General features: G+C 33.3%; 1 long non-coding RNA gene across 2 annotated transcripts in view; it reads right to left on the bottom strand.

Annotated features, from left to right (window-relative positions):
• Positions 1-8,258, bottom strand: part of LOC112676962 (uncharacterized) — a 109,311-nt gene extending 101,053 nt beyond the window's left edge. For both annotated transcript variants that reach the window (XR_004805868.2, XR_003146791.3), the window contains exon 1: positions 8,083-8,258. This is a non-coding gene — a long non-coding RNA (uncharacterized LOC112676962). The remainder of the gene's footprint in view (positions 1-8,082) is intronic.
• Positions 8,259-27,794: the final 19,536 nt, after the last annotated feature.

Below are 27,794 nucleotides of genomic sequence, written 5' to 3'. Positions count from 1 at the left end.
CTGTGTTCACCCAGCAGTCCTTACCAAACTAGGACAACAAAATGCAATAGCATTCCAACATTTGTTTAGAATTAAGAACTAAGTTGTACATATGAAACTAATGTGGGACACCTGGGTGGCCCAGTAGTTTGGTGCCTGCCTTCAGCTCAGGGCATGATCCTGGGTTCCTGGGATCAAGTCCTACATCAGGCTCCCTGCATGGATCCTGCTTCTCCCTCTGCCTGTGTCTCTGCCTCCCCCTCTCTCTGTGTCTCTCATGAATAAATAAATAAAATCTTAAAAAAAAAAGAAACTAATGTAATGTCGTGTGTCTACTGCACTCAAATTTAAAAATATGTTGGTTTCACTGTAATAATAATTTTCACAATGTGTGTATATAAAGTGTATATATAAATATATATCAAAATATCATATTAGGCATCTTAAATATATACAACGTTGTCAATTATATCACAGCAAAACTGGAACTTCCCCCATGTCGTTCTCCAAAAGTGCATTTGAGATACTTAGATGATAAATGTGCATGCCCCAGGAAGGGATGGTCCTCCAAAATTTAGCAAAGTCAAAGAAGAAAATTTTTAACATTAATTGTTCTGTATATATTTACCTTATCAATATAATTTATTTTTAAAACCTGGACTAGCTATAATTTTTATAGGTGAAAAATGATGACAAAATGCTTCCTTATAACCATTTATTATCTAATGTACTAATTTTCTACAAAATTGACTGAACTTTGACTTACAAATTAGTAAAGGAGCATGTAATCGCTATTAAAATTTAAAATCTGTGTTGCTGAAATATAAAGTATTTTCATTGAAATTATAGTTTGAATTTAATGACCAGTATTCTTAGTGTTTGCTCCATACATTAATCATGATTTATATTTTCTCTTTCGTAAATTCATTTTCCTTTTTCATATAATTAACTTTAGACCCACTGAGATCATTTGCACTTCAGCCATCCACTTGCAAATCATATCCTTGCATTCGACAGTTAAAAAAAGCCATTTCTGCTCTGTTGTAATTATCCTGTTCACAATAAGTACACTTCCCTTTATGTGTAATTTTTTCTAATTTCATAAGGCATCTCTATAATTGGATTTCCTGTCCCTTCTCAGGTGCTCCCAGGAAACAACTACCATGGTATTCATTGGTTTGTACTTTTTCTGTCCATCTGGGACAGCAATGGAAAAATGAAGCCAAACCAAATCTGGAAAAACTGCAGCTTTGCTGTGCATGCACCAGTAATGCTGCCTCTTACACCAGGATTACCAGCGTTCTTGGGAATTGCTTGCTTCTCAAGCAACCTAGGGGGTCAGTCTCATCCATCCTGCCCATATACTTACAGGCATGCATTTCCTTGAGATGAAAGAGTTAACCTCAGTTAACCTTTTTATAAATTGACCTATCTGCTGGGTCAATTCTTTTTTTTTAATTTTATTTATTTATTCATGAGAGACACAGAGAGAGAGAGAGGCAGAGACACAGACAGAGGGAGAAGCAGGCTCCATGCAGGGAGCCTGACGTGGGACTCCATCCCAGGTCTCCAGGATCACACCTTGGGCTGAAGGTGGTGCTAAACCGCTGAGCCACCGGGGCTGCCCTGCTGGGTCAATTCTTTTTTTATATATATACATTTATTTTTTATTGGTGTTCGATTTGCCCACATATAGAATAACACTCAGTGTTCATCCCCTCAAGTGCCCACCTCAGTGCCCATCACCTAGTCACCCCCACCCCCTGCCCACCGCCCCTTCCTGCTGTGTCAATTCTTAAAACATTTTGGTTCCTGGTACATGAAAGTAAAGGACAAAACTCTTAATATGCAATGTTCTCTCTCTTTTTTTTTTAAGCTGGAATTTTCATACTATGAGTGTAGTAAATTACTGATGTTAAGAAATTAAAAGAAAAAGAAATGCCATGTGAATTAGATTGATGTTCTGTCAAGAGAAAATTTTGTCTTTGATAATAAAGTAAAGACCATGTTAATATTGTGTGAGTATATGTAAATGCTAAATAAGAAAATCAAATTATAAATTTAACTGCTGAGTAAAGAAAAATGTCTTAAATTCCTCGGTAAAGATATGAGAATATACTTGAAATAAAAATAATACAATAATAATAATTTTTAAAACTTTAACAAATTAAAGTTTTAGCATATTAGTAATTTTAGCTTCAAATTCAATTTACTATATGGAAAAAGACTTGAGAAATGTATTCATTTGATTGTTCTTTCTGAAGTTTATTTATATTAAAAAATACTAAATAGGGACACTTGGGTGGCTCAGTCAGTTGAGGTTGAGCATCTGACTCTTGGTTTTAGCTCAGGTCGTAATTTCATGGATTTTAGGATGGAGCCCAGAGTCAGGCTCAGCGCTCAGTGGGGAGTCTTCTTGGAGATTCTCTCTTTCTGTCCCTGCCCCCATCAATAAGTAAATCTTTTACAAAATACTAAATATTATCACTAATATAACCCCTCTCAGACCACTATTTTTTCTTCTTTAAAGAACTTAGAAAAAAATGAATTTAGAATTATATGGGTACCCATTTAATGTAAATTGGAAGGTGTGCTTTTGTGTATGGATGTGTGTGTGTACCTTGTCTTGATTATTTGAACTATCTTCCTTAGATAAAGAATACCAAAATGTATGGAACTCATATATTTTTGATAGATTTTTTGCTTTGTCAAAGATGAGCAAACCTTATTTAAAAAGAAATTTAAAGGGAACAGAAAAGAGTTTTATTTGAGCCCAAGTTAGGACTGTTGCCCAGGATACACAATCTTCACAAGAAAGAGAGTGCTCTAGGGAAGGAACATTTGGTGCAGGGCTATATATGTTTTTTTACATAAAGAGTTACAAATCATCATGATGAAGGACATTCCAGAAAGTAGTTACAGACTTTATCTTACATTTTTAGTATATGCAAGACTGTATGACTTTAATCTTATGGGTATAAATGAGGGTTTTTTTTTCTTATCTTTGGAATTTTTATTTTTATTATTTATTTATTTATTTTAAAAACAAACCAGAGGTAGGATGTGTGCTAGGGGTAGAAATAGAGCCCATGCATGGTTTGAGGTTTTGTCCAGACATTTTTGACCTTGGTAATTGCTAAAGTAGAGCTACCTTGGGATCCCAGAAGCAGACCCACAAACATGCAACATTGAAAATTTCCTCAGCTTTTCATTAAGCTAATATTTCCCAACACATTTTATCTATATCAAGTAACAAAGTGGTGAGTTCCCTAGCAATCAGTTTTCCCTTAGACACGGGAGAGCTAGGTTCTTGTCTCATGGAGTCAAAGAATGAATCTTGTGGACAATGGAGAGTAGGTAAAGCGATAAAAGTTTATTAAGCAAACATATAGAAAAAGCTCTCAGAAGTGAGAGGAGTCCTGACAGGATTGCCACTGAAGGCTTCTTGGTTAGCCTTTTATTGAGAACCTAGCCAGGGAGCCCATGGCCTTCAGATTCTTGTGTAGTCTGAGCAAGGACTTTTGATAATATTTTTAATGACTGACTTCTTTGTAGTCTGGTGAGTTTCTGTGATTACTTGGTAGCCATTAAAGGGAGATACTCCCTAATATTTTGGAGCTAGGGAGCCAGATTTATTTATTTTTTTCTCTGTTTTTGCTGTCTTATCTCTGTTTCCTTGGGATGGGTAGGAACCTGACTTGGGGCCTCTCAGTGTCCTTGGGATCTGTGGGAACCCACAGATTTATGGGAGCCTGACTCTGGGTCTTTCCCTTATCTTTCCCTGCTTAGCCCCATCTGCCCCTAACTTGTTCCTACATCACCTTGTCCACCTGTGCCCACCCATTTTGTCACATTGGCCTCTAAGATGCTCATGAATAATACTTTTATTATTTCACAAGGGTTTCTTTATAGTGGCAGATGCCCTAATGTCTTTTATTATTATAAAATATGAAAACATGAATTTAAAGACAAAAAAAAACCCTCTTACAATAGCCTAGAAGCTTATGGTAGAGATTGAGTTTTTGCTTAATCAGCAGCAGTTGTTCTGGTGACATAATTTACCATGCAAAGTTCTATTTCCAATGGATACAGAATTGTGCATTGCCTTTGAATTCCATCCCACATATAGTGAAATAGATAAAATCTTAAAAAAAAAGAAAAGAAAGGGGATCTTGAAATGATTTTTAAATAAATGGAACAGATAGGGCACAAGTAATAAATGGCCTCCTGGGAATTTTGCACAGTATCCTAAAAGAGTTAATTTCTTTTACCCAGCTTATAACTTGCTAACTTGTAGCTTTAGAAAAACTCCATAGGAAGAGCAAATACTATGGGAATGATTTTAATCTTTTTAACTGCTACCATATTTATTTTCTGTCTCTGCATATCCAATTCTGTTATCTCTGTACTTCTGGGCACACATCCAGAGAGGTTCATCTCTTTTTCTCTGAAAATTAAGGAAGCTACATTTACACATTTTTAGTAAAAATATACTGTATTGAAATATTTTAAGTTTTTTATTAGAAATATCACAGTAGATAATAGCAACCCTTCCATCAAGTCAATATAGAATTTAAAAATAGCTAGAGTAGTCAGATTCTTCTGGAAACCAACACTGAGTTGCCTGTGAAAGCTGACTTTACCTAAACCACTGCTCTGAAGTTTACAGCACAGTTTGGCTTGCGGTTATAGTTTCCTGACAGTAAATGACCTTTCAAACACAAACAGATTTTTAAATTCTAGTTCAGAAAAAAAGCTATATTATTTCATTTGTAAAAATACTTCAAATCCATGTGAAAGACAAAAATATAACAATGTGTAGAAGTTAACACTGCAATGGTAAAATTCAGTGTTTGAAATTGGTGGTGGAAATTTCAGTTCTTCCTCTGTGGTTGAGTTTAGAATATGTAAGTCTATGTAAAACAACTTGGAAGAATCTTTCTTGACATCATCCCCCATTCAGATTTTGGCAATTAGGTTTTTAGTTTGTTTCCTCTTGGAGTATCTTTGTTTCTTTTTCCACACATTTAATACATACATGTTGCCTTGAATTGTTATTTTGTCTTAAATATATGCAAAATACTTTATGCCTCAGAAGATGAGAATCATATCTTATATTTTATGTTCCTAGTGTCAATGGAGTATTTAAAACTATTCCATGTATAAATATTTTTGTATTCATGATTCTGAAGATGAAGTTGCAAGCATCTTATTTTGGAAATTGGAGAATATCAGTCAGAATTACATAACCTATATCCACTTGAATCACTTTTTCAAATAATACTACTTTAGCAAAAAATAATTTTTGTTCTGAAAACAAATGATGGAATAAGTTAAATGAAAGCTTTATTCCTTAAAGACTATATTCAATCTTTCTATATCAAATATATTTTTTTAAGGCATGTTGGGCACAAAACTAATTGCCTATCAAGTAATAATGTCATTACAAAGGATAGTTAATTGTAAGCAGTCTTTTCATGTCTTTTGTGGTATTTCTCTAGCTGATCCTGTTTCTTTTGTTACTCATATGGTTTCTCACAGTCTGAAGCTGACCAAGGGATATTTGAAATAAAGTAGCCAAAGCTGGAATGAGCATGATTTGGCATGACTTCAAGTTCTATCAATATCTTAGTGGTAAAGAAAATAAAATCAAGTGTATTCAGATAAATGACAGGTGATTTAAACTCTCTGAAACCACCAGAACCATTTCATTATACCATAGTATTGCATAACATGTGTTTTCATGGATTACTATTGCTTGGTAGGTAAAAAATGATGCAAATTGCTTCATTCCATTTTCAGTTTTATTTTCTAATCTGGGGTTTCTGTTTATCAGCCTGTTCTTTATAGTTCTAAAGGCCTCTCATTGGTTAAAAATATTTGGACTCCTCCAAAAAGGAATCTTTTCTTAAATTATAACAAATGTATGGAAAGGGGAACACAAAGTCATCATTATAGCAGTTGTTCAATTTGTTGATTGTTGCAAATCTTTGATCTATAAAATGATGTCAGAGACTTGTGAAATTCCTCTGGAAGCAAATTCTGGCCATTGGAGTTCAACTTTAAGCATACCAGTGACTAGTTGGAGTTGCTTATTTAGGAGATATCTTCTTAATTCATTATCATTGTTCCTCCCCAAGAGTCTTTGGCCCATTATCCAAAGTAGAATGTTTGCTATTCCTCTTGGAATTATTATTTTTTTTTTTAGAATTGGAGGTATGTTTAGTTGACTCTGATTTATTCGTTGTCCTACCTCCACTGAATATTTCCTTCTTTAAATACAATATTCATAAATGGTTCAGAACTTCTTGATAAAAATTTACATGTGAACAAGGTTGTCCAGCTTTTCTTGTAATGCAGACAGTGATATCTAGAGTGACAGATTTGCTGACATATGATCCAGGAATCATTAAGCACCACTTTCAAGTCTTATTATAGCACCATTTCAGTTTGGGTTATTATTAACCTCATGAAGCTCTACTCCTGAGAGTCTGGCTGTCTGGTGGTTGCATAGGCAGCAATCACAACCCTACACAAAAACTCATAAGCTAGCATACACTCCAAACTATTATTTAGTAGAAGTGCAATAAATTGTAAACATTGCTACTATTAAAAATTATCATGGGATAATATTAATGCTAATTGGTTTTAATTGTTCAAACAGGGTCTATATTTTAATTTTTATCATCTTTCTAGTTCTATTTATGTGTTCTCTGAAATGAGTATGAAGAGCAATATGTATAAAATTGACATCTGGCATATTTTTATATTTTATATGGCATATTGCCTATGTTAACAAATACTATCAACAAAACTTCTATTCTAAATAAATTTTAAATATTAATTCATTGAATCAAAAAGTATAAAAGCTGATTATTTACTGACATATAGAAAAATGAAAATCTTATGCAAGGTCATGGAGCTAGATACTACAGGAGAGCTTTTGAGACATTCAAAGTCCATGCCACTAACCAAAACATATGCTGCCTCCAGGTGGATTAATCATATTTTTGTACCAATTTAGTAGCTTTCAAAATAGTTTCTAAAAAATTCATTAGCTGACTCTTGGCAGGAATTCTGTAATGTATGCTGGTCAGTGTTACAGTTGTTACAGTGAAGAAGACTCTGAGATAACTGGACATCCTTATGCCTCCACACAAAACAATGAATGGTTCAGAAACTCCATCTAATGTGTTCTGACTGCATGCTCTCCCCAGAACAGTAATAAAGTTTTCCTCAATATATTAAAAACCAAAATTATTGGTGGTGTAATCAGATAAAAATCTGTTATAGAAAGTTCTGTGAGACTATAAAATAGTGTTGCTTCCATTTTAACGAATTTAATGAAATTCCATTTAATTGATGGGTTGCTTTATTATCATTTGTTTACATGCAAATATCTCTAGACTTCAAATGAGTATTACAAATCTCTATGGTGTAGGAATATCCTCATTATTAGAGGATTCTTGAGTTTAGAGAAAAGATACATAAATTTGTTTTAAAGAGCAATGATAAGCTTTACTTAAAAATGGTGGTGTAAGAAACTCCAAGAGTATGATCCAGAGAAGTGTGTTTAATCCTTCATGAATGAAAAGTGTCCTTAATTTACACTAACCAGAAACTGTGAACTTAGTTCTGAGGACTAGTGGGATGAAGCTGATAGGCATAACTATGGTGATAGATACTGTGCTGCTACACTTACTTCAGATGCAACCTTTCACTCACTTAAATTCTCCCTTATAAGGAAACGTAAAGAAAATTGGGAAGAAGCCGAGGAAAGGATGTTCACCTATTCTCTCCCTTATGAAGACTGCATACTATCTTCTTGAATGTCAAATTCAAAATTAGATAATTACTTCTAATAGAATCCTTGTCTTTGCTACTATCCATTATCACTTTCAAAGAGGACAAAACATTTTGGTTTCCTTTTATAGATATATTATTTCCTATTTAAATGAAATGATAACAGGTATAATAATAACTGCCCTAATATCCTGTAGAAACATAGTAAGAGATACATGAGATAATGGAACTGAAAGCATCCTGAAATGTTAAAAGCCAAACAAATATGTTGCATTATGGTTCCATATTTTACACACTCACCTCTTATTTACTCTAATGATGCGAGGAAAGTACAGATGGCACAAAATTAGAAAAGGCAAAAAAATCATTTAGCTCTTTTCAAATGCAGTCAGAATGAATGCACATAAAGAGGAATACACAATTACAAATATGTAATCTCTCCTTGACTTTTCTTTCAGTTCAGCACCATTGTTAAGTGTTCTAGAACCTTATTATGTGGAATAGGATGCAAAGTTAGTCATCTATTAACACACAGTTTAGAACTGACAGAGTATGCATTTGGTTGGCCAATTTATAATAAGAATTATTTGCAATGGGTCAATAGATTACCATGATATGTCTAAACCAATGGAAGAATTGAAGATTCAAATAAAGAATCTAATCTTAGTGTTATATTACTAGAAATGATTTGGACAGTCTTTCTTGCTCAGTAGTTTTATTGATTAAACTTTGTAAGGACCTTTGAGTTAGGAATGAACTTGGTATTCAGGATCCCTTCAATAAATTTTCCTTCTGCTTGGTTAAAGTTATAATGGAAGAAGAATAATAATCATAATTCAGCTAAAAAGAAAATCTCATACTTAAATTGGCTACCTTGTTATTGGAATTTTCAACATTTTACTTCTTTTAAATTATTTTTGTCAATAAAGCATTAAATAAGATTAATTATAATGATAAGATTGCAGTGAAGCTATAAATTATGACAGATAATTCAGGCAGAGAGAAATTTATTTGGCAATGTATATTTTGATTAGCTAATAGCTGTACCTGCTAAGTACACCAGGACATATTTTATATGAAGAATCTGATGTGTAGTCAAACTGTCCATTTGAAAAGATGTGAATACCTCCAAAATTATATTGCTTAATGGAAAGTTGTACTCCTATTATGCCTTGAGTATGACTGTTTTTTCTGATAACAAATAAGGGTATCATGCATAGATCTGCAGTAGGTATAGTTAAGAAAACAAAAAGTTCATAAGTAACCAAAAGACTAGATGTTGTTCTTTTGAAAATAGTTATGCTTCCACTCTTACATGCACTACTAGATTAGACTCTCTGGTGTGCCTACATGGTTATAAGTACAGATTAATGCCACTTACTTATACAGGACTAGTTATGCATAATGATCTTTTCTTTCTTTCTTTCTTTCTTTCTTTCTTTCTTTCTTTCTTTCCTTTCTTTCTTCTTTCTTTCTTTTTCTTCTTTTTGTACAAAAAGAGAAACTCTGCTCATGTGTAGGTGGGCAAAGTAAAATCAAGAAAAAGTGCCATCTCACGAATGGGATCTTAGTTATAAAACCACAATATATGAAGTCAAATTTTTTTTTCCCTTTTTTTTTTTTTTTTTTTTTTTTTTATTTTTTATTTTTTATTGGTGTTCAATTTACTAACATACAGAATAACACCCAGTGCCCATCACCCATTCACTCCCACCCCCTTTTTTTTCCCTTTAAAGGAAGATTAGTTAAATATTATATACAGATTACAGAATATGATCTTCCATAAGCAAGTACTGTCTTATACTAAATATGGTTCACAGTGTGGTAAGGTCACTTGTAAGTTTGGGGCATACTTCAAAAAAATAGACTGGCACAGTAACATTACACATTTCTGCAAACACTGGGTTGAGAAAAGTATCATTATTACTTTACTTTTTCACTTTATTCTTGAGCTACTTCCCTCTTTTCTTCCATGGTATCTATATCCTGGTAATGATGTAGGAACAAGTTATGGACTGACGGGCCTAGGTAGGGAAAGATAAGGGAAAGACCCCAGTCAGGCTCCTACCCATCCCAAGAAAACAGAGATAAGACAGTAAAAACAGAAAAACTTGGCTCGCTAGCTATAAAATGTTAGGGAGTATCCCCCTTTAATGGCTACTAAGTCATCACGGAAATATGTTATCCATAGTCCCTGCTCAAACCAAGATGGCACAAGAATCTCAAGGCCATGGGCTACCTGAAATCCCAGATGTAGAGAAATATGGAGGAGATATAACCAGAGAGAAGGGAACACGTTGTTTGGGCTCGTGATATTTACAAACATATCTTGTTTGTCAGTTTAATAGTTACAAGTCCACCATGCTTGCTCTAAATATAGACATGATATTTACAAATCCACCCTGATATTGACAAGAAATTTACCAAGCTCCCTGGTCAGTTTCCTATAAGAGACAGACCACAGAAGCCCTCCGAGGCAACCTTATCAGGATCCCTTTGATTTCTGAGAGCTTTCTCCGTATCTCTGCTTAATTAACTTCTATCGCTTTGCTCACTCCCTGTTGCCTGCTAGATCCATTCTTAGACACTGTGAGGCAAGAACCAAACTATCCCATATCAAAGATTGACTGACATAGGGAAGATGTTAGGGTTCAAAGCTGATGGCCAGGAAAGCCTAAGAAGATGTTTTTGGTGCAAAAGGGTGATTTTATTAAAGCACGGAGTGAGGGCCCATGGACAGGAAGAGCTGCACTGGGCTCACGAGGAGTGGCCCATTATATATTTCAAGTTGGGAAGAAGTTGGGATTAGCCTAGTCTCTAAGGAATTTTCAAGCAAAGTTTCCAGGACCTTGAGGGGGTTAACTATTGTTGGGAAAATGGTCATTTATTACTGTCTAATAAAACCTTAGTCATAAGACCCTTCATATGATTTCAGTGAGTCATATGCTTGGGGGATGATTGCTAACACATGTATTTTGCAGAGTAGAGATGAATTTTCCAAAGGCATTTTTTTTTTTTTTTTTTTTTTCCAAAGGCATTTTTAAATGTTAAAGTAGACTTAGAGAGTCCTGGGAGTCAGGCTAAGATTGCCTCTTGTCTTTAGTAAAGTATTAAAGTCCAGGCAGATGAGGCCCTAGAGGAATGTCACTCTGCCTGTTTGAATGACATGGACTTGCCAATGGGCTGTAAGTAGTACTTTAATAATTAAATTGCTAAATAATTTTAAATTAAATTGTTTTTAAAATTTAATCGTAAATTTAATAATTTTTCTTTTGCCTTTGTTTCTTACATCTTTTACTATAAGTTTTCATTTTCTATTTGAAGTGTAAAAAAATTTTGGCCTTCTTGAATTTTGAATCTTGTTTGATTTCTTTGTTATACCTATATTATCTAAACAGCATGATTATTGCCATAAGTATTTTATAACTTTAAAGCAGTAGATAAGAAATCAAAGACCTTTAGTAGAAATCTGATCCATAACTTTATTATTTGCTCAAGGAATGTACTTTTTAAAAAACTCATTTTTGGGACAACCCCGGTGCTCAGCGGTTTAGTGCTGCCTTCAGCCCAGGGTGTGATCCTGGAGACCTGGGATCGAGTCCCAGTTCAGGCTCCCTGCATGGAGCATGCTTCTCCCTCTGCCTATGTCTCTGCCTCTCTCTCTCTCTCTCTCTCTCTCTCTGTGTGTCTCTCATAAATAAATAAATAAATAAATAAATAAATAAATAAACAAATAAATAAATAAATAAAATCTTTTTAAAAAATTAAAAACTCATTTTTAAAAAAATGTTTTCTATACAGAATATAGGTAGTACCACTATTATTTTACCAACCTATGTGTATAATATGTTAATATATAGTATGTTTAGTTTGTACTTTAAATACAAAATCTAATTACTTTTTGAATCCCAACAGTTTCTTTATAAATCTACTGGAAAACATGTTAGAATGGCAAACATTTATTAGAAATATAAGGATAGATAACTTTTATTTCTTGAGTACCCAGTCTCTCAAGTTAAATTGCATAAACACTGATATACATACACAAACAGATTTTTCCCTCAAAGGTTTGTAATTGAATTTGCAGATATTTTTGTAGGGTGCCATTTACCTACATGCAGGTAAACTTTGTACGCCTATAACACTATGGAAGATAGCCATTTTTTAAAACCATTTTTTAAATCTTTGAGCTATCTTTAGGAAAGAGGGTGGAAAAAACAATAAGATATGAAAGAGGGGATCCCTGGGTGGCTCAGCGGTTTAGCACCTGCCTTGGGCCCAGGGCATGATCCTGGAGACCTGGGATTGAGTCCCACATCGGGCTCCCTGCATGGAGCCTGCTCCTCCCTCTGCCTGTCTCTCTCTCTCTCTCTTTCTCTGTGTCTCTCATGAATAAATAAATAAAATATTTAACAACAACAACAAAAAGATATGAAAGAGCTTTTGGTGGTTGAAAAAAAAACTGCAGTTTTTACTGCAGTAAGACCCACAAGTAAGATGTAGCAAGTATATGTCATGCTCAATTCCAAATGAAGCCACCTGCCAGTTCTCCTTTTGCTTGCAAAGTTTTGCAGCGTTAGCAGTCTAATAGCAATGATGTGGTAGTTTTTGGGCTGGCCCCCAGCTAAGTAGCAACTTCCATAGTGTAAGACCTTCTGAATTGTGAATAGAACAACAGCATTTCCCAAAATAGCTAGTGTGCTGAAAGGAATAATGTGTTTTTCTAAAGTATGCAAAGGAATTACTAATATTTGTAATTTATGTACTGTAACTAAAGGAACTCTCTTGGTATACCTCTACTGTAGGCATTTTTCATTGTACCTTACCTGTTTCCAAACAGCCTTTTGCCAAGTAGGTTACTTTGCTGGCCAAGAAATGCTGGTAAAAAGAGAAAACTTACCTGACCTAAAGAACTTTCAGATATAACCAGGAGCATGGATAAATGATGTGTAGAAGAACTACAATTGCCAGTCTAAAAAAGAATTAGGAGTAAAACTGAGGGATCCAGAGGCTAGCATGGATACAGAGGTGGGACTTAAGATATTCATGCCTAGGGAGGCCTGGGTGTCTTGCCGATTGAGCATCTGCCTTGGACTCAGGGCGTGATCCCAGAATCCAGGATCAAGTCCCACACCGGGCTCCTTGCAGGGAGCCTACTTCTTCCTTTGTCTGTATCTCTGCCTCTCTCTCTCTTTCTCTCTGTCTCTCTGTCTCTGTCTCTCATGAATAAATACAATAAAATATTAAAAAAGGAAATATATTCATGCCTATCATATTCCCTTATTTTGCTTGTCTGTGACACCAGTACATTTACATTTCAGATATAGGTACTCACAGCGTGTATATGTGTGTACACATTACATATATATGTTTGGATATATGTATGTATGATTGTAGATTACACAATTTCTCGAAATGCATTTTGCCCTTTAAAAATGTTTATTTCTGGGCAGCCATGGTGGCTTAGTGGTTTGGTGCCTCCTTTGGCCCCAGGCGTGATCCTGGGGACCCGAGATCGAATCCCACATCGGACTCCCTGCATGGCACCTGCTTCTCCCTCTGCCTGTGTCTCTGCCTCTCTCTCTCAATCTGTGTCTCTCATGAATAAATAAATAAAATCTTAAAAAAAAGAAATGTTTATTTCTGAATATTCTCTCATACCCTTTAAAAAATACGTTGTTGTAAACGCACTAGCAAGCATCCACATATTTTTCTGTTTTATATATTCTTTATTAAAAATGAGAAAAAGAAAATAGTTACTATGTAAGGTGATGGGTATGTTAATTAGCTTGATTGTGGATATTATTTCACAATGTAAACACATCCCAAATCACTAAGTGATATGCCTTAAATGTAGACAATTTTTAAATTGTCTATTATACCTCTATAAATCTGAGGAAAATGTGAATTTTATGATTATGCTTTAAGCTAGAACATTTTTGTTTATTCTTCTGCAAACCTGATTCTTTTTTCTTCTCCAATTTATGAAAATCAGCTGTTCTTAGGACTGCTGTGAAATAAGATAGCTTTAATTTTATCATTCTAATGACCAGAGAGTTGCATTGATTTTTCTTTTAAGCAACTTAATTTGGAAAACCTATTACTAAAGAAACTTTGTTGCCTTTCCAGCCTGCTGCCATTTTCCCACAGTGATTTCTGACTGATATTTTTCTAAGACCTGTTATTATATGCAAATATTTTAAAATTAGTGTTGTGCTGTTATTTATTAAATATGTTACATATAAAATTTACCATAATTGATTCATAAACAGATTTAACTTAAGTTTCTTGACAAAATTAAGTAAATAAATGTGTAGCACTAAGGTGGGGGAAAGTCTATCTGAAGGACAGACTTACTTAAACCTTTTGTTGCAGAGACTTCTTAGTATAGTCTTTTAGGGAAACATTAAACTTTTTAAGCCTATATGATGAACATTTATTTTGAAAAAAGATAATAAAAAATAAAGGTAAACTAGTATTGTTATATTTTGCTCAAACATTCCAAGACCTTTAACTTGCAAAGATAAATTGTGAATCTTCATGAATGTAGTTTTCCCAGATTTATATATTTCAGGGCCCTGTTTTCAAAGACCATATTTTCCATATTTTAGGTAATATTGGTCTGGATATTTAGAATTATAATAAGATGCATTAATACTTATTTTTCTACACATTACCTGCATGTATTAAATAATTACATTTTGTTTTTTAAAGTCATACAAATACATTTGTTAATACCAAGATCCCATTTTTTTAAAATATATTGAGCAATTAGGATGTGATTTCTCTTTTTAATTAAATGCAAATGAGTTATAAAGATTTTGGCCAATATATATACATTCTTATGTTATTTATTCACTCTATCACATGAGACATATTTGTGATACTGTGGATTATTAAAATTTATCATAATATTTTATTAAGTAGAACAAATAAATCATCAGTCTAAACCAAACAAGAATGATTAAGTGGGTAGCTATACAATTTATTCTCTCACTATGCAGTGTTAGTCTTTTTCCTTTTTGGAACCCAATTAAGAATTGGAAGCAGATCTGATGCAAGGAGACACTGTTGGTAGTCCTCCAAAGAGATAGAAAGATGTATTTCATTCCTGTTGAGATCACATTCAACTCAAAATTTCATTTTTCATTAATTCTGGAAGCTTCTGGGTTTTGGCAAAAGAGCAGTATTTCAAATTGCAGCCAAGATCTGTATATATGCCATCATTTTTGACATTTTTATTTTGGCCTTCTCAGGTGAGTGGTGACTTTGAGAGTTTTGCTGTGCTGTTCTATTGCTGTTAGACATGGTGTATGAGTTTGAAACATTTGACAAGCAAGTAACCATGACAACTTGGAAACATCATTACTATATTCTACATTATTTTGTCCTCATTTAAGGTGTTCAGTTACTTAAAATATTTTATCAAAATGAAACATTAAAAAGAATGTATATCCTAAATATATAGTTCTAAACCTAAAATATATAGTAATAAATATTCCTATGCTAAACCTAAAATATATAGTAATAAATATTCCTATGCTGAAGTAAGATGGATTTTATTTTCTTCCAAAGGACATTTTATGGATTTTGTCCATCTAGAAGACATCTTTGCTCTTTGGGGCCTTATGCCATTTTTGGTATCTTCTATGCATTAAAAAATCTACAAACTGTAACTTTGCTTTTAAGTCATTAAGTGGAGCAGTAGCAAAGTGGGTCTAATATGTATAATCTTCAGAGAAGGACTTTGTAAAGAAATGTCTCCTATTTTATCTCTTGTTTGCTATTTAACTTTGTTATTATTTAAACCAGCATTTTATCCTTTTTATTATTTATTTTACCTAAATATCTATAAGCCGGAAAGAAATAGATGTACATAAAATAGATGCATATGTAACATTAATGCAGCTACTTTTTACCCTTTTTATGGGAATGAAGAAACACAAAAATCTTAAGTGGTAGTTTATTAGAATAACATCATTATTATAAAATCCTTTGACCTCTCAAGAATCCTTTTATCATTTCAATATATAGATAAAATGCTACTGCATATTATATTATTATCTTTTGAAGTTTTATTCAAGTTTCCATGTAGTATATAAGGTATGCTCAGTTTCTAAACCTAATTAATTCTAAGGAAATAAATAAAAGAGGTTGAAAGATGAAGGTAAAAGTAATATTTATACACGCATAAAATACATCAAACATTAGTATTTTATGGTCCTGTGTATATATTTCAAAATGTATTTTCACTGTAACAGACTACTTCTGAAACCAGTAAAGCACTTCTGCAATAAGGTTTTGTTAGGAGAGCTGAAGTTAAATTTCTCCACAGAAGTATTCATTATTTCAGAAATTTTATTTATATCAAAATTATTATATCTGATTCTTTTTTTTTCTGAATTTTTTAATTTATTTATGATAGTCACAGAGAGAGAGAGAGAGAGAATGGCAGAGACATAGGCAGAGGGAGAAGCAGGCTCCATGCCCTGGGAGCCCGATGTGGGATTCGATCCTGGGTCTCCAGGATCACGCGCTGGGCCAAAGGCAGGCGCTAAACCGCTGCGCCACCCAGGGATCCCATATTATATCTGATTCTTAAATCAACAAAGGATTGACAGTTCAGGTTTAACTGCCAGAAATTATATGACTGAAAACATGCTGTTTTTTTCTTGTTTACCAAATGTTCTCTTTATTCTAGAGCTACACTTTATTCCATAGATAACTTCGTGTCCAGGATTTGATTTGATTCTGTCTTTTCGGAGGAATAGGGGCAATGGTGACACTTATTCCAGTGGGATATGGGAGGCAGTAAATCAGTTAGGATCTGCTGATTTTGTTCGAATGTAGTAGATTGTGGTTGATTAGAAATGTGAGCCATTAGGATCTAAGTAACCAGATCTGTACACTAGGGTGACCATTGGCAATTTGAATTATTCCCATTGCCCACAGCTATTTTCTGCTCAGTGTGTCACCTTTCAGAAAGTGGAAATAAACCTGAAATGTGTCAAGAGAATTCAGAATGCTTCTAGTTTGATGAACACAGGAAAAATGATCTCTATCCCATCACTCCTCAAAACAAAACACACACGCAGAAGCATCATCTAATATGAGGCATCATAATGAAATTAAGATTATTTTATTACTTATGAACAATTTAGTGATCTGTTTGTTGGAACTTTTGGGATAATTGTTCTGGTGTAGATTACTGAATATATTTGTTACTACGTCTATTTTAAAGTTACTGCTTAAAGTTACATATCTATACAAAGAAGACTATATATGCAAAGAATGCTTGGAGAATTGTTGATACTAGGGCAGCCTGGGTGGCTCAGCGGTTTAGCGCCTGCCTTCAGCCCAGGGCCTGATCCTGGGGTCCTGGGATCGAGTCCCACATTGGGCTCCTTGCGTGGAGCCTGCTTCTCCCTCTGCCCCCCTCTCTCTCTCTCTGTGTGTGTGTGTGTGTATGTCTCTCATGAGTAGATAAATAAAATAGTTTTTAAAGAGAATTGTTGATTTTAAATGGCAGAATTTAGTGATGTTTGTGAGCACTAGATGGACAAAGTACTTAGAAGACGATGATCAGGTGCTCAATAGTTAAAACCATGCCTTTTAATTAGAATCATATTCTCTCAATTCAAAATTTGTCCTGTTATACAACAGAAAATTACTCAAATTTAAATATTTATGTGACAAATTTTAAAAGCCTAACGATTTACAAAGTTTATTGAAAAATAATATTACATAAATCTAAGATTTGTGAATGTTTAGCATGGAGAAGCCAGATGTGAAGAAGTTAAGGTAACTCCTTCAGATTTTGAAAGAGGAAGCAAAATTTGAATAAAGACAAGTTTCTACTCAATAGAAAAAAGAAATTACAACATGAAAACATGGAATACTCAGTTTAAATATTTTTAAAAGCGATTTATTTGGGGGAGCATATGAGTATATTCAGTCAATTCTTAGCTTCAGAAAGTAGCAAATAATGATTTTGGGACAGGTAGATATATATAACAAGCCACCTTTAATTTGGGCTCTGCTAATTGAAAATTATAGTAATTGACAGAAGGAGTAGGCTGGAAGTAAGGTAAAATAATGAACTGAATGTATTAATACTATAAACAAGATGAGAAACTTAATCAACTTAGTACAAGTGATTTTCAAACCTCTCCTTAATAATTTTGGAAAAATTGATCATGTCCCTACAGTCCCTGTTTTATGCTAAGCGTTGTCACAGGTGCTGACAGAAATAATGACATTTGTGACCCATGTCATCAGGATCTTACAAAATAATTAGGAAGAGAAGATTAACCAGGAAGAAAAAAATTTGGTGGCCATGAAACAATGTAGTCTGAAATTAAATAACTACTTATTGGTCTCCTGTAAGTGTAATTATAAAATTCTACAGAATATCAGAAACTTTGTGTTCTTGATTTGTGTATACATTTGCTAACAGTTTGAATTAGGCTCTGTGAACCTTGATAAAAATGTATGACTTGCCCATTCATATGCTTTTTGGTTTAACATGTTCCTTCATAGAATGTGGCCTCATGGAGACTTTGCCATGACCTCAGTCAGTGCCTATTATACAATGGCCAATAGGTAAATATTTGTTGAATAAATAAACATTTTTTCTCCTTATTTTTAAAATAAGGCCCTTATCTATCTTTCTAAACATGAAAATCTTGAGTACCAACTGCAGAAACTTAGGTAAAAATAATTTAAGTTGCCATAGTAAATAAATATATTGTCTAGTTGTGAGTTATTCCTGCCAGCTCATCAAAGAGAAGTTAAAAATTGAATAACCCATTTTTTTAGGCCTAACCTCAGAAACAGGGTAGAGCAGCAAGAAACAAACCAGATATTTTCCTTTATAATAGTTCCTATTTGTCTGGTTTTATCTAAAAATAAATAAATAATTTAAAAAGCACACCAATTTTACAAAGTTCAAACTAATGTATAATTTTTCCTAAATTATCCTTTCGAAGAAGCATTAATTAATGATACTTTATCATTAATAAATTGTCCTTATCCCAGTGTTGCTATTATTTACCCCTGGTTATAGGTATCATGAATATTAGTTTATTTTTTTAAGATTTTATTTATTTATTCATGAGAGATGCAGAGAGAGAGAGAGAGAGAGAGGCAGAGACATAGGCAGAGGGAGAAGCAGGCTCCACACAGGGAGCCCCATGTGGGACTCAATCCCAGGCCTCTAGGACCATGCCCTGGGCCTAAGGCAGGCGCTAAACCTCTGAGCCATCCAGGGATACCCCTCATGAATATTAGTTTAAATGCCATTTAGCATTTTTTGATAACAGAGGTTTGAAAAGGGAGAATCAGCCATCCTGTACCAGAAATGTGACTAAAGCAGAATTCTTTCCTATTGACATAGCTTGCAGCACCCCAGTGGAGAGGAAGATGAGGAAGACATAATCCTAATGATCTCAAACAGGTTTTATTCTTTGTTAAGAACAAAATCACTAACAAGCACAAGTTAGTTACTGGAGACATCTAGCACATAGATATACTAGTACTTATTAATAATTAACTGGAAGCCATAAAAATCACCTTGGGATATAGTAGGTTTTTTATCTTGGAGGTACTGGATAAAGTAAATTTCTATTATTGTGTAGACCATGATTTACATTTCAGTGATCCACTAACATGTATAAAACTAGCATCAGGTTTACAGGCAGAATAAAAATAAAGTTTTATGGTATTGGTTTGAATTGTTTATGAGACATAATTTAAGGTTATTGAATTGTTATAAATTATCTGAGAATGGTAGAAATACCACTCTTCTTTCTTGTAAATATATATATTTGGAAGTACTCTGACTCCATAACAATGACATAGTTATTGTCTTAGTTACTCTATCTGTGCCATGTAAAACTCACAAGGAAATGGCTTCTCTCATGAGGACTCAAGTTTGGCAAAAGGCAGTTTTCTAATGCTAAGCAGAACTACACATACATCATGGATGGTCTCCAATTGATTTCAAAGAAGTGTGTGCATCACACAAAGTTCTCTCATCTAACTTTCATTCTTATAAGTCCTGGTAGGCATTTCACTATTTTTTTAAAGAATTTATTTATTTATTTATTCATGAGAGACATGGAGAGACAGAGGCAGAGACACAGGCAGAGGGAGAAGCAGGCTCCGTACAGAGAGCCCGATGTGGGACTCGATCCCGGGACTCTGGGATCATGCCCTGAGCTAAAGGCAGGTGCTCAACTGCTGAGCCACACAGGCATCCTGTAATTTCAGTATTGATGAGGGAGTTATGGTAACTAGATTGTATTCAAATGGTTAGTTCTTTTCTAGAATAACTATCAAACATTTTAGAAGCCAAGGGCTTTCTTTAAATTAAATTTTATGTGGTAGCAATGTCAATTTTCATTGTTTGGTAGAAATGAAAAAAAAAAAAGTAAAAAAAAAATTACATAAAACTTTTTATTTGTAGATAACCTGATACATCTTCATAGTTAAGTGTCTCCCAGAGCATGGTTTGAAAACTATTGGTGTCGTAGATATCTAGTGTCTTTATGGATTTTTACTTCTTTAAGCTTTGTAGACATTTATGTAGAAGTATTTTGGTTTTCAGAGTATTCAAAAAGTAACACTTAGAAAACATTCAAATAATCTTAAGTGTTATTTGAATATGCACATCTATTATGATCTTCATAGTTTCCACGTACAGTTCTCTATATAAAACAACGAGGACATCTCAAAACTAATGTAAGAAATTGTAGCTATTGCTATTTGTAAAACAGAGAGTTAATACTCTTCATACATGATCTTTTTCTTTATTTCATTTATATATATATATTTTTATGTCTCAAACATACAGCTTTTTGTTGATCACAGCAAATTTGTTGATCACAATGTAAGCATCAGTCTTTGGAAAGCCTTATTTAGGCTTATTTTTATATTTCAAACAGACTCTAACACTATTTCTGTCATAAGTCTACCTTTTATTGTATTTAGAAGTGTGCTTCCAGGGTACTTTTCCTACATTTACTGAGATATATGTATACCCTTATAAATATGTATGTATATGTGAATAGGTGTATGTATGTATGTGTGTAAATATATATAATTTTCTCTGTTTAGCTTTCATAAATGGTTTAAACTTTAAATTTCATCACTTTATTTTTCCTATTTTTCCATACTCAGCGTTTAATTGAACCCTTGTCCATGCTGCTGTCTGGTTTGTAGTCTCTGACTTCTTTATATATCTCTATTTGTGTATTTCCATAGATGAATTCCTAGTTTGGTTTCAACTCTCTGATACCATGATTAACACCATGGTTAATTTAATTATGTATGTAGTGTACTACTTTTCATTGTGTGTGTGTGTGTGTGTGTGTGTACATGCATATGCGAGGGAGAAAGAGTTTCTCCGGTATATTTTGAGAAATTTCTAGGGTGATGGATTATACACATTCTCAGTTTTACCAAATACTGGACACCGTGCTTCACATTGAACTCCAACCAGCGAGCATCATGTCATTTTGAATATTTTAAATATTTATTGGTCTATTAATGAGCTAAATCATCTCTTTACCATTAGCCATCATTATCTTAATAGGCTTTTTCTTTGTGCATATTTCCTTTTTATAACCTTGACAATTTTCCTGTTGGGATCCTGGATTTTTCTTGATGATTAGGGACGTGTCTGGTATATTTTAGATAGTAAACTCTTATCTACTAACTTTGTGTATGATGTCATTTGATAAAAGCAAATATTAATTCCAAAGAAATAAAATTTTATTTTTATCAACTTTTGCCTTATAATTTGTGACTTAAGGATGAGAGTGTAGATAGTATTAAGAAATATTCCCAATTCATGGGGTTACAAGGATACTATCCCATATTTTCTTCTAATAGTTTTGTGATTTAGGTTTTACACTTGGGCAACGTATATCATATTAATAATGATAAAAATAAACTTCATTAAAAAATAGAAAGTTAAAATGAAAAGAATGGTTATCCAAGAAAGAAAGAATATCCAATAAAAAATAATCAAATTACAAAAGATACTGAGGCAGTTTTAAGAAGAAAAAATTATCAATAAAATATGTGAAATAATTTAAAAAGAAGGTATCCTTAGAAGAACAACATAGAAACCATATCTGACTATGAAATATAAATACAGAATATTAAAAAATACAAAATATAATTGAAGTAAGTATAATGCTTTATATGAATTAATCTTATATAAGAGATAATCTGTCACTAGAAATTTCTATAAATAATGCTACTGACCATATTAAGAATTTATCAAGAATTTTATTCTGAGGCATGCCTGGGTAGTTCAGCCAGTTAAGCACCTGCCTTTATCTAGGTCATGATCCCTGGGTCCTGGGGTCAAGTCCCACTTGGGCTCCCTGCTCAGGGGGAAGCCTGCTTCTCCCTCTCCTGCTGCCACTTCCCCTGCTTGTGCTCTCTTTCAGCCAAATAAAATCTTAAAAAAAAAAAAAAAAAAAAGGATTTTATTCTGATAGGAATATACTGTTTTACAGAGGAACTTAGAAACTTTTCAGCAGAAATTATCTCATAATGAGTTTAGGATATAAGCAAAAGATAAAATTGTGCTTCTGGTTCACAGAAAGTGGAAGTGTGTATATTATCTGATAATGAGATGTTTTGCATGGCATTTTGAACCATATTTAATCTTTTTTGAAAAGGATTAAGATAGGAATAACATTGTCATTTATACCAAAACGTTATTCTGTGCTTTCTGTATGAGAAGCAGTGTTGTTTTCAGAGAAGACCACAAGGGATAAACAAATCAAGTGTATTTTCCCAAAGAAACAAGGTTAGGGGGAAGAATTTGCAGAAAAAGCTGAGGGCAGCAATTCAAACAGATTTTTTTTCCTTAAGTACATCTTAATCTATTTTAGAATAAATTCATTTTGTAAAATACTCTACGGTGGATAATAGTGTAACATGAGAAATTGAGGAAGAATATGACTATTTTTACTTAAAAGTTAATAAATCATTAACACTAATTGACTTTTTCAATTATTCCAGCCCCTGAATGGTCATCCCATCATGTCATAATATTGATTGAATAGTCCACAATTTCCTGGTATAGAATATTACTAATAACAAGAAAGGACATGATTAGAGTTTGTATTTTAACCCTCTTCATATATGTTTCTCTTCTCTATATTTCCACCTGTTCTTCCTATATAAATTCTCATTGATTTTACCTAAGTCCAGCAGTGTGTATCTTTTCTTTCTAATAAAGCTTAATAATTTCCTGGATTATAGGAATAATCATTCATATTCAGACTACGATACAATGTACCTCACCCAGCACTATACACAGGCATTTACTAGCTCTCCTTCCAAATCCTAAGTCCCTCAAGCGATTTCCTATTTTGTAGAACTGATTGAAAGTTTTCTAATTTTTATCCATCCTAATTGCTAATTCTATCTACCTACCTATTATCTATCTATTTTTCAATGAATAAACTCTAATACTCAGAGAACACCTTAGTAATCATTCTAATAACAGTCTATTGGCAAATACCTTTTTTGTTTTGTCAGGATTTTAGGATTTATGTTGTATTACAGGCTAACCTAAGCCAATACACATCACAATTATTTGTTTTTTTTAAATAAATACTGGGTTCATCAATACTTAGAGATGATGACCATAAGTTTTCCCTGCTTCTATATCACTGTTAGAAATGATGGCAAGTCTTAGAATTTGGTACATATACTGTCACTTATTTGCCATTAGTCATGAGAACATTTCAAAACCTGTTCCTTAATGAAATCTCAGTTCTTTGTCTGGTTAGGTCCTCTGACCACACATTACATGAAAGGTTCATTGAGGCAAATGCTATAATATTCTAGAGACAGGATTTAATTAAGTTTACTTTAAACATAAGGGAACCAGAACCTTCTGCCTTCATAACTGGTTATAGGACATTTTTGAAATTAAGTGTCAGCACCATCTGAAGAACAAGAATTAGGGGCTCAAAAGCTATTTCTAACCTTTTTATGCAAGAGAGGGAATACTCTGAACATATTACTAGCCAATTCATGTTTTGAATATCACCAGTTTTGCCAACAAAAACCAACTCTAGCATTCATTATGTTAATTCAGAAATGTTTGGATTTTTGAGTAAGTGCTAATCCATTTATTCAAAAACTAAACCATCATAGAGACCGTATTCTTGATTAGAGGAACAGACCTTCCAGTGAATTAGAATATTTTCCTATACTTAAAAATCATAAAGAAAATTAAAGAAAAATAAAATACTGTGTGATATTTACATCTATCTTGATCAAATTCAATCTCAAGAATAGTTAGGAACCAAATAGCAATACACATTTTTTTCTGAAAAAGGATGGGTGTGCAGTATACAAAGGCATTCACCAAAACCAAAGATAATCCTTTCTTGGGTGAACTTTTGGGGTAGAATAATAAAGTCCCTATTAGAAAAGAGGCTTTGAGGAGAAAGTAGGGTTTATGTTATTGTTTCAGTCATAGACACTGGTGTCTGACACTTGATCCTCCAGGCAAGGAAAATTCATGCCCAGGGAATTCTTAGACATGATCTTCAGAGTTGACAAAGTGGTCATATTATGCAGGGGAGCCCTACAACCAAGTCAGAATGCCTAGAAATAGTCCAAGTAATGTTGAGTCAAGAGAGGAGTCCAGCATAGAAGCAAGGATTAACAACAGAAGACGAAAAAGAAAAAAGTAGATTAGGAGATCAAAACAGTGATGAAACATATGCAGAAAGGGAGCTGGGAAAGGGATCTGGTTATGGGAGGTACAGAATACAATTTCCAGGAATGAAAGTCTGGCTTTTGTGAGATTTTGTCGTGCTCTAACAGAGCTATGGACTGATTAGGTGCACATACACCAAATGTGGCTCTAAGCATTTCCTGAGCCAAATAGTTTAAAATAAACATATTGATTTATATGATGTATAATATATAAAGTATATATATATATAAAGTATACTAATTTATATAATAAATTATATTGATTTAGATATTAATGTGGTTAAATGTAATTATTAATAGATCCTACCAATTGATGAGTGATTTTTGCCCCCCTCAAAAATATTAACTGTCATCATTTATTCCTATTAGATGTAAACAAATCATTTTCGCATTTATTTCATGCCTTATTTTCACTTCTTTTAGATAGAACACTTTTTTCTCTTGCACAGTTGGTTTACATTAATATGACATTTCTTGCATATGTAAAAAATATTATCTCTAATTGTGCAATCTGTTAAATGCCATTTTTATATACGTCTGATACATTGCTTGGAACAGATTTATGCAATTTTTCTAAATAACGGCAATCCTTCATAAATGTATATGTATAATCTCTTTCAAATACAAGTTTTGGCAGTAAATGTTTTTCTATCTGAAACCAGGTAAACTCTTAGTAATAGTTTAAAATGCTCTATTCTCATAGAGAAATCCTTATACCCCTAAATTTTATTCTCTTAATGCCTTGTCTTCTAATCACAGGAGGAAGATACTCAGGTTCAAATTGACCAATGACCTTGTGCGTGGTGACTCATTAGACATGTTTGTGAGGCATACCCATCAGTAATGAAAAGGTCCTTTTTTGTTTCTTCAACTCATCATAAAACTGCCACCACTAGTGAGTCATCATTGGAGGATTTTATTGGGCAATTATTTCTTAAGTATGCTTTTCTAATTTAGGGTTCATTAAGGATGATGACAGAAGAGTCTCCCAACTAGAAGTTGTGACTTAATCCAAGGTTTTATTGTCTATATGTATAATTGAACTAATATTTATGCTGGGAATATGCCAAGTTTAGGAGTAACAGGAATTGAAACTCTTTTCCTTTGAGTAAGCATTCTTGCACAACATAAATTACATAGTATTAAAAAAAACCCTTGATATTAATAAATTTGATTATCAATTCTCAAAGCCTGAACTATTTAAAGTAAAACAGTACACAGAAAAAAATCATACTTGATAGAAAGTTTTCCAATGACTGTATAAATCTTATAAATCAGGAAATACAAATTAATTAAATGCGTTTTAATTTTCAGCATTCCTACAATGTGTCAATATGGGAAATGCCTATTTTCTTTAAGGGATATTGAATTTTGACTTCAGTTACCTTCGGTAATGTAAATAGTCAATGATATCCATGAATATTAAGTGAATTCAATTGTGTTTTGTCCTTGTTTGACTTCAGTGATAAAATATCTTCCAGATTTCCTATTATATGTAAAAATGAGATTCATCATGAATTTCAGTGATAAGTGAATTGAAATCAAATCTGATATGCAACCTAAAATGACAGGCCTTCACTGATTTCAGCATTGATGATTAAACTGATTTTTTTATATGTGGGCTGATAGGTACAATCAGGGCTGCTATTTGGTCAGGACACAACAGTGTAGTTGAGTTGGTTGTTTGGGAGCCAGAGTCCTTTATGCTGTTGGTGTGCTGATTTTGATTGGTTGATTTCTGTGCCATACAGGTTACTGAATATCACTGTTAGAAGGTCCCTGTCCCATGTTATTGACTGTAGTATCTCTTTCAGCATTGCTCATTCATGCAGTGAATGAGAAATAGTAGAAATTAGAGCCATTGGGGATTTATCAAATTATTAGGAAAAGTGAATTAGTGAATAATTTGATATTTAGATTTTCTTTTTTTTCATGATTTCCTCTAAGATGTGCTCAGTATTTATAATTATCAATGTTCTTTATTTTTATTTTTAAAAAAATACTACCTAGACTCAAATAGATATTATTTATAGTAATGAAATTTTATGAGAAAGCTTTCAAAAATATTTTGGAAGCTTGGAAGAGTTTTTATGGTATTCATAAAATACCCTACTTTCAGAGAGTAACAAGAGAAAAATCTGATTCATTGAAGGGTCTCTTCTCAGAGAATGAGGAAGATATTCTATGTCATACATCCTCAGCAGTATAGCACTCTGTGCTGTAACTACTTACAGAATAACAATGTCACTTCATTTCTTTGCTTTTCTTATAGTGTTAAAACATTTTCCTCTCCTCCTCCTCCTCCCTTTTTTTCTACCTCTTCCTCCCTTCCCCTTTCCCTTCTTCTCTTGCATTTTTTCTATTTCTTTCCTCCTGCCTTCCTTCCTTTCTTCTCTTCCTCTTTCTGAGGTTCAGGCTGATATAGCTGTTGCCTCAACCCTCCTACCCTCCTTTTTCCTATATATCCTCTCAGGTGGAAAAACATTAATTGTGTCACTTAATCCCCAATGCCCTCTAGATGAGTTACTGATTCAGGCATAGCCATTTACAGCAAGGAACCTAGGAACCCATAGTTTCTTTTCTCTGCAGAGATAAGTACTTATGGCAGACTTCTCTACCCTATATAGTGTGTCTCCCTTGTCTATTGAGAAAATAGCTACTTATTTTCAAACAGCAGCATCTTTGTAGAACCTTCTCTAAATCATATTCTGTACTCCTTTGTTATAGCAATTTACAATTTTTAAAAATAGACTATAAACTCTTTAAGGGCAGGAGAACCTTTGTTTTATGTATCTTTAAGCTGTAGTACTCATTATGGATGCATGGAAGTAGTAGTCATTGGTGGATGCATGAAAAAAGGAAGAGTGGGAGGGAGGTGGGAAGAAAGGGAGGGAAGAAGGTAGGACCCAGGCAGAAAGTGCTTAAGCTTCAAGTTAATGTAGTGGTTAGGAGAGTTACAAACCATTAAAACCTTATTTATCCTAAGATATATATATATGTTCATTACAACTGGTTGACATTGGATTTTTGATAAACTATAATTAAAGTAGCTATTATTATGTCATTAACTCTGACTCTAAGAACATGATTGGAATTCCTTTTTTAAATAAAACTGCTTGTCTTTTTTTGAAACAACTAAAATTAAATATGATTTTAAAAAGTCCAACTTTATCAAATAGACCCAAACATCTTAGCATCCTTCTCTTATTACTCTACAATCTCTTCATTCTCATGGATTTATGTATTGATAAACCAAA

Source organism: Canis lupus, chromosome 16 (assembly GCF_003254725.2).
Source record: "Canis lupus dingo isolate Sandy chromosome 16, ASM325472v2, whole genome shotgun sequence".
NCBI lineage: Eukaryota > Metazoa > Chordata > Mammalia > Carnivora > Canidae > Canis > Canis lupus.
The sequence above is the reverse complement of the archived record's forward strand: the minus strand, read 5'-3'. Positions and strand labels throughout refer to the sequence as shown.